This window comes from Macrobrachium rosenbergii, chromosome 10 (assembly GCF_040412425.1).
Source record: "Macrobrachium rosenbergii isolate ZJJX-2024 chromosome 10, ASM4041242v1, whole genome shotgun sequence".
Lineage (NCBI taxonomy): Eukaryota > Metazoa > Arthropoda > Malacostraca > Decapoda > Palaemonidae > Macrobrachium > Macrobrachium rosenbergii.
The window spans coordinates 47,113,057-47,125,556 of NC_089750.1; positions in this window are offsets into that span (position 1 = coordinate 47,113,057).

A 12,500-nucleotide genomic window follows, 5' to 3' on the forward strand; every position below is an offset into this window, starting at 1 on the left:
GCAAATGCAATACTTCGTAAGTCAGCACCTTGCAGTATGTAGGCTTACTCAATGGAATATTACCTTACATCTCAATGACCGAGTCTTAGTAATAAGAATAATTATTCAGTAAAGAACATGTTACTACATAGTGGCAGTGTATTATAAGGAACATTATCTGAAGTGACTGGTTTTAATAAAATTGCCGCTGCTGCGAACACTTACAAAAACAAGGGCATCGAAAAGCTCTCTTAAGAATGGACTTCACTTTACCGTTCGCAGTTAAGCGTTTGATAGCGTGCTCGAAGGGAGAACAATGGGGAGATTCCAGCAATCCTAAATATTTACTTTACAGTTCGAAGAACGTAGGACACTCTTATGAGGACAAAAATGACTAATGGTTTCTTAAACGCTTGAGACACAATAACAAAGGGAACGTTACATTTACTTGCAGGGAATTATTGAAAGTGTAAAACTTTCGCTCCCTGCGATATTGCATTGCACATCGAATCAAAACAGTGGATGAAATGGACATAAAAATTGGTTGGATTTATCTCTACAGCACAATGCAGAACTGGAAGTCTTAATTTTCTCTCATAAAAACCCTCTTTTAGAAAAATAAGCACCTTGGCCTGGGTCAGACAGAAAGGTTTTGTGATCTACGTTATATTACTATTTTCACTCTGTGGATGTTCCTCTGTCTTCTGTGGGAGCAAGGTTTGGAATAACCTGCTATCCGTTTCACTGAGGAAATTAGTTAGATGATGCATTTGCCCACTATCACTTCTTGAACCCTAGATGAATACCGGGTCTAATGCAGATAGTTTTCACCAGTAAAGTGCAACCTACAGAGATAAAGATGGAATCACAGTGCCTTAAATAAAAGACTAAATTGTGCAGAAAAATTAATGCGTCCTACATAGGTGTACATCCCAAGTTCCGCACAATTGGATGCTTCGCGCACCAGCAAAGAAGACTCACCAACATCTCAAATCCCTTAATCACCGAAGTGTACTCTTTTCTCTACAAAGTCCATCGTCCATTCTTTACACATTACCAAACCATCTCAAAACACTCTGGTCAATTATTTCGCTACCCTAAACAGTTTACCACTTCTTTGCATCTATACATTTGTCACCATTTCAATTCTTCTTGAGCCTCATATGCTACAAAGCATTTCATCTCTAAAACACACTTCACTTCCAAAAGGGAGAATTGGCTGACCAACCACTTCATGTATTTCATTCTTGGCTTCCATATACTCCAAAATTCTCTTAATTTTCTGCACATACTGTATACTGCTACATTTCTTGCTTCACCACCAGTTCTGTGGTTTGGATCTCTCATCCTAGAATCATCTGATATATTCCCTTTTAATTCTTATTTATATCTGTGCTTTAATATTTTCAGCTATTCATAAACATTCCTTACCCCATCTTCCTGTTTTTATTCTCACAGCCTCCCTCACGTTTACTCTAAACAGTCAGCTCTTGCAAACATTCAAACTCTTTACTGATCTTTGCATTTTCTCTTCTCTATCCCGAATCAACAATGTACAATACGCAAATATAACTCATTCCATACTCAATGCATGACTGATTCTGTCACTCCGCATTTCACCAATTTTACACCAACATCCATTACATCTTCCCTAATTTCTTCATACAATATATATACAGCGGCCTTGTGGTTTAATGGCGTCACTGTAGTCTTGAGTTCTTGTCCTCCGTGGTTCGAGCCCACATGACGACCAACTTATTATCAACTAAATACTATTTCCAAGGTAGAGCGAATTGGATATTAAAGGAAATTTGTAGCTTAATGCTTGTATGTGAATCACGGTGATGCGATAAAATTCATTCATATATGTATATATATATATATATATATATATATATATATATATATATATATATATATATATATATATATATATATTCATACATACACACACAGTATATACATATATCGTTGTTTCTAAACAAGACCGTGATTTGAACCCCACTGGTGACCAAGCAATTATCAATTATAGTTCACCTTGGGTGTAAATTTTTTAGCTTAATATATATGTATATATACATACATATATATATATATATATATATATATATATATATATATATATATATATATATATATAAATATATATATATATATATATATATATATATATATATATATATATATATATATATATATATATATATATATATATATATATATATATATATATATATATATATATATATATATATATATATATATATATATATATATATATATATATATATATATATATATATATATATATATATATATATATATATATATATATATATATATATATATATATATATATATATATATATATATATATATATATATATATATATATATATATATATATATATATATATATATATATATATATATATATATATATATATATATATATATATATATATATATATATATATATATATATATATATATATATATATATATATATATATATATATATATATATATATATATATATATATATATATATATATATATATATATATATATATATATATATATATATATATATATATATATATATATATATATATACATATACAGTATATGAAAATTTTTGTCACACCGTGATTTATATACTGTACAATCATGAAACTACAAATGTCGCTTAATATTAAATTCACGCTACCTCAGGTATATCCCCGATGGGAAATTATCACCGAAGGGAAATTTATTAGTGATAAATGGACTGGTACTGCCGAGTCTCGACCCATTTAACACTTATAAATTCTCCTTCGGTGATAATTCCATCGGGGATATTCCTGAAAGGTACCATTAGAATTTGATATTAAACGACATTTGTAGCTTCATGATTATATATATATATATATATATATATATATATATATATATATATATATATATATATATATATATATACATATACAGATAGAGAGAGAGAGAGAGAGAGAGAGAGTTTCTTTCTCTCTCTATCTTCAAGTCTCCTCACTCTTTCCCCTCTTTCACCTCCCTAATACCACCCCTTCTACTCTCTCTCTCTCTCTCTCTCTCTCTCTCTTCTCTCTCTCTCTCTTCTCTCTCTCTCTCTCTCTCTCTCTCTCTCTCTCTCTCTCTCTCTGTGTTTTCCCTCTTTCTTCTCCCCTAACACCCCTCTACTCTCTCTCTCACCTCTCCTCTCCTCTCTCTCTCTCTCTCTCTCTCTCTCTCTCTCTCTCTCTCTCTCTCTCTCTCTCTCTCTCTCTCTCTCTCTCTCTCTCTCCCTTTCCTGTTAAGATACTTGCTTCAATTATATTGCCCAGCATTTTTTACATTTTATATTTCACCCCTTCTCACCCCCCCTATTCCCATCGGGGCTGAACTTGGACTTAAAGGGCATCGGGAGTGTCACTATTCATTCCAGCAACCTGAAAGACCATGGATTAGATGCTAATGTCTGTCATTTTTGACATATTATTTTTCACTTTTTCTCGCCCCACTTCCTATTGGGGCTGAACTTGGACTTAAAGGGCATCGGGAGTGTCACTATTCATCTCAGTGACCTCGAAAACTGTGGATTATTCACTAATATCAGTCACTTTTGAGATTTTATTTTCACCCTTTCTCACTGCCCTTCCTGTCAGAGCTGAACTTGGCCTTAAAGGGCATCGGGAGTGTTGTTCTTCATCCCAGCAACCTCAGAGACTATGGATTAGATGCTAATATCTGTCATTTTTTACATATAATTTTTCGCCTTTTCTCACACACCCCCCCTCTTGCTATCGGGGCTGAACTTGGACTTAAAGGGCAGCGGGAGTGTCACTATTCATCTCATCAACCTCAAAAACTATGGATTCGAAACTAATATCTGTCACTTTTGACATTTTATTTTTTACCCCTTGTCACCCTACTTTCCACTGGTGCTGAATTTGGGCTTAAAGGGCATCGGGAGTGTCACAATTCAACTCAGCGACCTCGAAAACTATGGATTAGACACTAATATCTATCATTTTTCACCTTTTATTTTTCACCTCTCCTCACCCCAACTTCCTATCGGGGCTGAACTTGGACTTAAAGGGCATTGGGAGTGTCACTATTCATCTCAGTGACCTCAAAAACTATGGGTTATTCACTAATATCAGTCACTTTTGAGATTTTATTTTCATCCTTTCTCATACCCCTTCCTGTCAGAGCTGAACCTGGCCTTAAAGGGTATCGGGAGTGTCACTATTCATCCCAGCAACCTCATAGACTATGGATTAGATGCTAGTATCTGACATTTTTTACATATTATTTTTCACCTTTTCTCAACCCGCTTCCTATAGGGGTTGAACTTGGACTTAAAGGGGAGTGGGAGTGTCACTGTTCATCTCGTCAACCTCGAAAACTATGGATTCGAAACTAATATCTGTCAGTTTTGACATTTTATTTTTTTACCCCTTGTCACTCCACCTTCCACAAGAGCTGAATTTGAACTTAAAGGGCATTGGGAGTGTCACTATTCATCTCAACAACGTCGTAAACTATGGATTAGACACTAATATCTGCTGTATTCCGCTTTTTTTACGTGCCACCCCCTTCTCACACCCAGACCCCTTTGGTGCTAGTTATGCCTTACCCCTGCACTTTTATTTTCGAGATAGTGAGTCATATGTAGCCTATATCAAGTTTGGTTGAAATTGCTCAATGCATTTCAGAATTATGCTGGAACATACACACACACAAAACATACATATATCAATTATATATATATATATATATATATATATATATATATATATATATATATATATATATATATATATATATATATATATATATATCACACATTACTATTGGGTGAAAAATAAGAAACGGGTGTAGGTCCTGACCGGTTTCGACTTTATTTCAAGCCATTGACGAAGGACTGATACAGAGTATGAGAAGTCACAAATATATATATTACAGGAACAGTACTGACGAACATACACAACCGTTAGAGACTACATATCCCCCTCAAGCCGGTGTCGATGTAGGAGTGGCCTTCAAAACTCATTTGGCTAAAAATCACAATATACTCTCAGGGGACGATGCTGATAAACAAACCATACGCGACCTCAAGATCCACACCTGATAGGTGTCAGGGAGGCGGAGTTTGGAAACTCATTACTACTGCTACCACTGTACTGTGTTTACAAATATGATAATCCTATTTTCATACATCTCTACTGCCTACCTTAAAATTTAAACAATTTACAAATTTCTTTTGATATTAAAGGATCAAGTTTATACACCCCTTGACTGATATTCATACTATGGTTGTAACTTTCTTTTATAAAACTAGATTCAATGATATTCCTTTCCAGTGGATTATTAGAATGTACAATCCTTTTTGCCCCTTCCCAGTTGATAGCATGATTGTTCTCACTAACGTGTACAAATATACCACTGTTCCCTTGTGCATATCTCACACTAGTTACATTTCTATCCAGATGTTTGTTTGATAAGTTGACTAGTAACTAGTGCCCTAGGCTACGGTTTAAAATTTGCTTTATCTCCGGGCGGAAGGAACAGTGTGGAAATAACTAAAGGACTGTGCAATTTGGAAAAATATGGTGATTTAACGAATGAAGAAGTGAACATAGTTAAGGGAGTGATTTATGGAAGTATGAAAAAATCAGACACCACAAACGTCCCTAAAAGATTTATGGTTGCTATCAATGAACTGAAAAAAAGATAAAAATATACATATGACAAAAGCAGATAAATCAGGCGCTCTTGTAATTTTAAATAAAAGTGAATATATGGAAAAAATGGAAAATCTTTTGGGTGATGATAGCACATATAAAGAATTAAATAAGAACCCGTTAGACAATGTGAACAGTGGCTTCAATAAGAAAGTGAAAAACCTGTTAAAAGGTAACGAAAGCCTTATAAAGAAGTTGTGTGTGACCTCTCCATCGCTACCATACATGTATGGTACAATAAAAACTCACAAAACAAACTTTCCTGCCAGGCCAATTATCGGTTCTGTTGGTTCCGCATCTTACAAGCTAGCGAAGTACTTAGTGGATATTCTCAACCCATTAGTAGGTACCATCTCAAATGCTAATATCTCGAATAATGTGGATCTGATAAATAAACTAAATAGTGTACAGATTAATAGTGAATCCAGGCTTGTAAGTTTTGATGTAGTATCACTATTCACAAAGGTGCCAATTGATGATCTGATGGCGTTTTTATCTGAATTGTTAGAGAACACACAGCTGGATATCCCATTTTCTAAAAGTACTTTAATTGAACTGATTAAATTATGTGTGAAAGATTGTAAATTTGAATTTAATGGTAAATTTTATTCACAAAATTTTGGTATGGCAATGGGAAACCCGCTATCACCAGTGTTAAGTAACTTATATATGGAATTTTTTGAAAAGAAAATATTAAACAACATAATCCCACGTAATGTAACATGGTTTAGGTATGTTGACGACATAATTTGTGTATGGCCAGGGAACCAAGATGTAAATAACTTTTTTGCCAAGTTAAATCAATTAGTACCATCAATTAAATTCACTATGGAAATGGAAAATGATGGGTGCTTACCTTTTTTGGATGTCCTCATACGAAGAAATAGTAGTGGGTTTAAATATAGTGTGTATAGAAAACCCACTAATATTTCTTCCTATGTGCATTTCCATTCTGGACAAAGCAATAAGGTTAAAAAGTCAGTGTTTTTATCTATGTTTTTAAGAGCATTACGTGTATGTAGCCCTGAATATATTGATGATGAAATAGACAAGATTAGGAATGCAGGCAAGAAATTGAAATATCCTGATAGCGTATTAAACAGTGCATTTGAAGCGGCAAAAAAGACAATATATCAAAACCAGAAAGAACCTTACAACACAAAAAATTTGCTTGTTCTGCCTTATAATAATAATAATATGAAAGATATCCTCATCTTCTTAAGAATTTTGGTGTCAATGTCGCATTTAAGAACAATAAAACAATGAAAAATGTACTTATCAAGAACTCCCTGACAATACTAAAGGGGTGTGTATGTAAAATTCCGTGTAAGTCTGTTAACAACTTTTATATTGGCCAAACCGGGAAAGCACTGGAAAAAAGAATTGAACAACATAAGAAATGTGTGAGATATGCACAAGGGAACAGTGGTATATTTGTACATGTTAGTGAGAACAATCATGCTATCAACTGGGAAGGGGCAAAAAGGATTGTACATTCTAATAATCCGCTGGACAGGAATATCATTGAATCTAGTTTTATAAAAGAAAGTTACTACCATAATATGAATATCAGTCAAGGGATGTATAAACTTGATCCTTTAATATCAAAAGAAATTTGTAAATTGTTTAAATTTTAAGGTAGGCAGTAGAGATGTATGAAAATAGGATTATCATATTTGTAAACACAGTACAGGGGTAGCAGTAGTAATGAGTTTCCAAACTCCGCCTCCCTGACACCTGTCAGGTGTGGATCTTGAGGTCGCGTATGGTTTGTTTATCAGCATCGTCCCCTGAGAGTATATTGTGATTTTTAGCCAAATGAGTTTTGAAGGCCACTCCTACCTCGACACCGGCTTGAGGGGGATTATGTAGTCTCTAACGGTTGTGTATGTTCGTCAGTACTGTTCCTGTAGCATATATATTTTTGACTTCTCATACTCTGTATCAGTCCTTCGTCAATGGCTTGGAAATAAAGTCGAAACCGGTCAGGACCTACACCCGTTTCTTATTTTCACCTGTGGTAATGTGTGATAAATGAATCACGTACAAAAGTGATAATAATTATATATATATATATATATATATATATATATATATATATATATATATATATATATATATATATATATATATATATATATATATATATATATATATACATATATATATATATATATATATATATATATATATATATATATATATATATATATATATATATATATATATATATATATATATATATATATATATATATATATATATATAGGGAGAGTGGGGCACAGAGGGACAAAAAAATAAAATTAATTACCAAAAATTTATTTTCAATCACATTTTAATGAAACGTTTGCATAATCTGTATCAATCTATATACTTCAAACTGTAAAGAGTTCGTCACCCTATGATTAATTCTTCACGGGTAGAAAAATACAAAATAAAAACTTTTCAAATTGTCCCACAGTGCCCCATACCTGGGCAGAGTGGGACAGACCATAGGACACAGTGGGACGCAGTTCAAGAAACATTTATGAGATCAAAATTAACATCAAAATATAGGTATGAGCTTTGCCTCTTTGTTTTGCCACTTGATCTTGGTTCAGGCAATACAACTTTTATGTCTTTAATAGCCACAGAAGCTATATCAGGCACTTGAGGATACATAAATTGTGAAGTTTTTTCTTTTCTTCTCAGGTAAGAGACCTCAAAATCTCCATTAAGATCTTTAGTTGAAATTAATATTCCAATATAGTACTTCTTAGGTGCAGTGCTAAATTCAACTAATACAAAGTCACCCAATTTTGGTTCCCTTTCTAGCAATTTCAAGGCATGGGGATCAATTATCATACTCTCCTCCTCAGGTACGTCATCAGATGAATGATCAGAAAGAATAGGCTCCTCATCAGTGGATGAAGTAGCTGGTTCTAAAAAAAGCTTGGTCTTGGGAAGTTTTTTTGTCTCTTGGTTTGCAGTAGTGTTCTTTTTTCTGGGTTGTCTGTGGCAATCATACTTCGACCTTTCTTACGTCCTCGTTTTGATTCTTTTCGTGGATCAGCTTTTGGATATTCTCGGAATAACTGAGGGCTTAAGAGTGCTTGTGGAGGTACCGATTCTCCAGATGGGCCAGTGCCTTCGTCTAATTCAAGTGTTGCATCAGTTACCGCATTCCCTTGGCAGGCCTGTCTGTGGCAGAGCTAGAAGCAAAATCATGTTCAGTAAATATATTAGCATCAAATGGAAATATTCCACTTTTCCTGAATCCTGATAAAATGTTTGAGGGAGTCATGGATCGTTGGTGAGCAGTGTTGACTATTCAAGCAACATCATAAATAGTTACTGGGACACCAGGCTTTTGTAAAAGGCGTGAGTCCATGACAGAGTAGTAATGAACTTTAAATGATAAGCAAAGTCCCACATCAAGAGGTTGCAGTTTATGACTACAATGTGGATGAAGAGTGAGAATTGTAATCCCATACTCTTTTGCTAAGTCTAGTACTTGAATGGATTGATGTGAATCGCGATTGTCATATATCAAAAGAGTGCCAGGGGGAGCTTCATTGATCACATGGGATTTAAAGTGTGTGTGAGGAAACACCGTGGCAGGAGGGATGCTAGTACATGTTGTAACATGTGCGCCCTTTTCACTGTGGTTTTCTGGACTGTAGTTGTAGTGGTTTCGTCCAGATTGTAAACTCTAGAACCGTCTGCAAAACACTCATATCTACCATATACTTCTCTAAGCTTCGCAAAAAAGTTATCGATATTATGTTTGTTGAAAGAAGTTGATCTTGAAAGGCTACAGGCTTCTGGTTTTCTAATACTAAGATCAGGATGTCTTTTCACAAATCCATAGAGCCAGTCTTTCCCAGCCATTTTGAGTATATGCCATGATTGTGGAAAAGTCTTACCATTTATAACTAACTGCCATTTCGTTGTAGTTGTAGTGGTTTCATGTCCAGATTGTAAACTCTAGAACCGTCTGCAAAACACTCATATCTACCATATACTTCTCTAAGCTTCGCAAAAAAGTTATCAATATTATGTTTGTTGAAAGAAGTTGATCTTGAAAGGCTACAGGCTTCTGGTTTTCTAATACTAAGATCAGGGTGTCTTTTCACAAATCCATAGAGCCAGTCTTTCCCAGCCATTTTGAGTATATGCCATGATTGTGGAAAAGTTTTACCATTTATAACTGCCATTTCGTAAGCTAATAAGCGAGTAGATTTTGTTGACAGGCCATAATTCATCTTAGAGGATGTATATAATTAAGTAATCTTTTAGAGTCACCTCTTCATCAGGTGTGAACACAGACCTGCATTCATAATTCGGTCGCATTCGAATAATCTCTCCTTCTTTGGCATTTTTGACTTTCTGGACATATCTGGACAGAAACCTAGACCTATATATTTTCAGCTATTTTAACTGTTTAGTCCAGGAGAATTAGATTTTAAAAAAATTACGGAGCTGAAATTTGTTCTATCAATTCCTGAAGAAATGTAGAATAACACAGTAAAAGTCACCAAGAATCCCCCTGGAGCAGTTTGGAAAATTTTAGATTTTCTGATATCCCTCAGTATCAATAATATTAGTTCTATTGGTAGTGAGAAAGCCATTACTATCAAGAGGCCTATTAATAATTATGAAAATCTGTGCAAATCAAAATAGGCTTTTGAGGGAATAATTTTTCATAGAGTCAAGCTCTATCTTACAAGACTAGTCTTACCCCCTCGGTTCCAGTTTACAAAATGAGCAAAATAATATGGGGGATATCCGAAAATTTCTCAAAATGCTCAAGGGAGATTCTTAGTGGCTTTTAATGTGTTATTCTTCATCTCTTCAAAAATTGATGGAAAAAATATCTGCTCTATATATTTTTTCCTTCATTGCCCATAATTTGACCTAAAGCTCCGTACTTAAATTTCAAGTATAGAGGAAATTCCAATTTCTACTTCTACTTTCCTAACATTTTTATGTATACTTTTCTATTTGTTCTGAATTTTCTCTACTTTAAGAAGTTTTTTAAAATTTCAAACTTATTTGTTATATTTTTCCTCAAACATCCTACGTATAGGCCAATTTATTTACTCCCTTGATCTCTTAGTTATCTACTAAAAATATTTACCCTCAAAATATTGTCTACCGATGCTTCAAGTTATTTGTCTATAATACTACATGAACTGAGATACTGAATGGATGAAATACAAATATTTCAATCTGAAAGCTACCTGTGAAGAGTGTTTCGTGCAGCCCCTTTTATTTCTGCTGCTTTCTTAGGCTAGTTTCATCTAATACTAATTTAACAGCCTCTTTCATAGAATTTTCAGTAAAAGTTCCAATGTCTTGTTTTTCTTTTCCTATTTCTTGGCATTACTTAGTCCTGTAAACAAGAATTTTGATGTGTAAAGCTTACATTTAGGTTCAAATAGCAATATAGTATAAAATATTATACGTGCCATTGTTGACAAGTATTATTTGAGGATTTTAACACAAACAGTGTAAACGCATTCATTCAAAAGCATGGGGCACAGTGGGACACTGTCCCACTGTGCCCCGAAGATTCTTGTCCCACTGTGCCCCATTATAATAATTTGACAATGAAATGAATACAGGCCCTTACCAATAAGCACATAGCAAATATTTATCCAGCTGTCATATCTGCATCCCTTTCTATATCCGATCACTGTATGTTGGGATTACTATTAAAAATACTGAAAACACGAATGCAAAACAAGTGAATAGAAAAAAATTTACTTTACTAACCAAAAATTAACAAATGCTTGAAAAAAGTTTCAATCTGTTGATCCCCAAAAAAAATGGCTCAATGTTTACATTTTTAGTTACTCTCTCTGCCACTAGGAGCTCATTCGAAAAAGTTACCAATTAGTTCGATCACTGTATGTTGGGATTACTATTAAAAATACTGAAAACACGAATGCAAAACAAGTGAAAAGAAAAAAATTTACTTTACTAACCAAAAATTAACAAATGCTTGAAAAAAAGTTTCAATCTGTTGATCCCCCAACCAAAAATGGCTCAATGTTTACATTTTTAGTTACTCTCTCTGCCACTAGGAGCTCATTCAGAAAAAGTTACTAATTAGTCACTTAAAAAGCCAGTGTCCAGTGTAACCAATGCCCCACTCTGCCCCACTCTCCCTATGTATATATATATATATATATATATATATATATATATATATATATATATATATATATATATATATATATATATATATATATATATATATATATATATATATATATATATAATATCTCGTATATACTGCCATAAACTGGTCGTCTTGGTTGGGAGAGAATTAAACAATTTAAAACTTATGACTGCAAAGGAACCAAGTGCACAGATTATGAACAAAGGAAAAGTTATTTGGAAACTTACCTTAGATTTTCCCTGGATTTACAATTAAATGAGTAAGGTCAACATTTGGAATTAAAATTCTTTCACAATTTAAAGGGGTTTATTTACAGAGATTTAGCAATTAAGCTAGGAGACAAACAATGCAAAATGGTACCCAATGGGCAGGCTCATTAGTCATATACAGTGAGCAATACTGCAGTGATTGGCAACAAGCAAGCTACTTAATATAATATTCCTGTTATAATAATAATAACCTGGTTAGGCCAAAATTACATTAAAAGGTTCTTTGTTAATTGCTGCGAAGGATTGAACTCCAGGATGGGGAAATTCATTCATATAAAGTTTGGCAGGGCCACACTGCCTTCCGAAATCGGATTGCGACCAGGAATAGTTTCAGGATTTGAA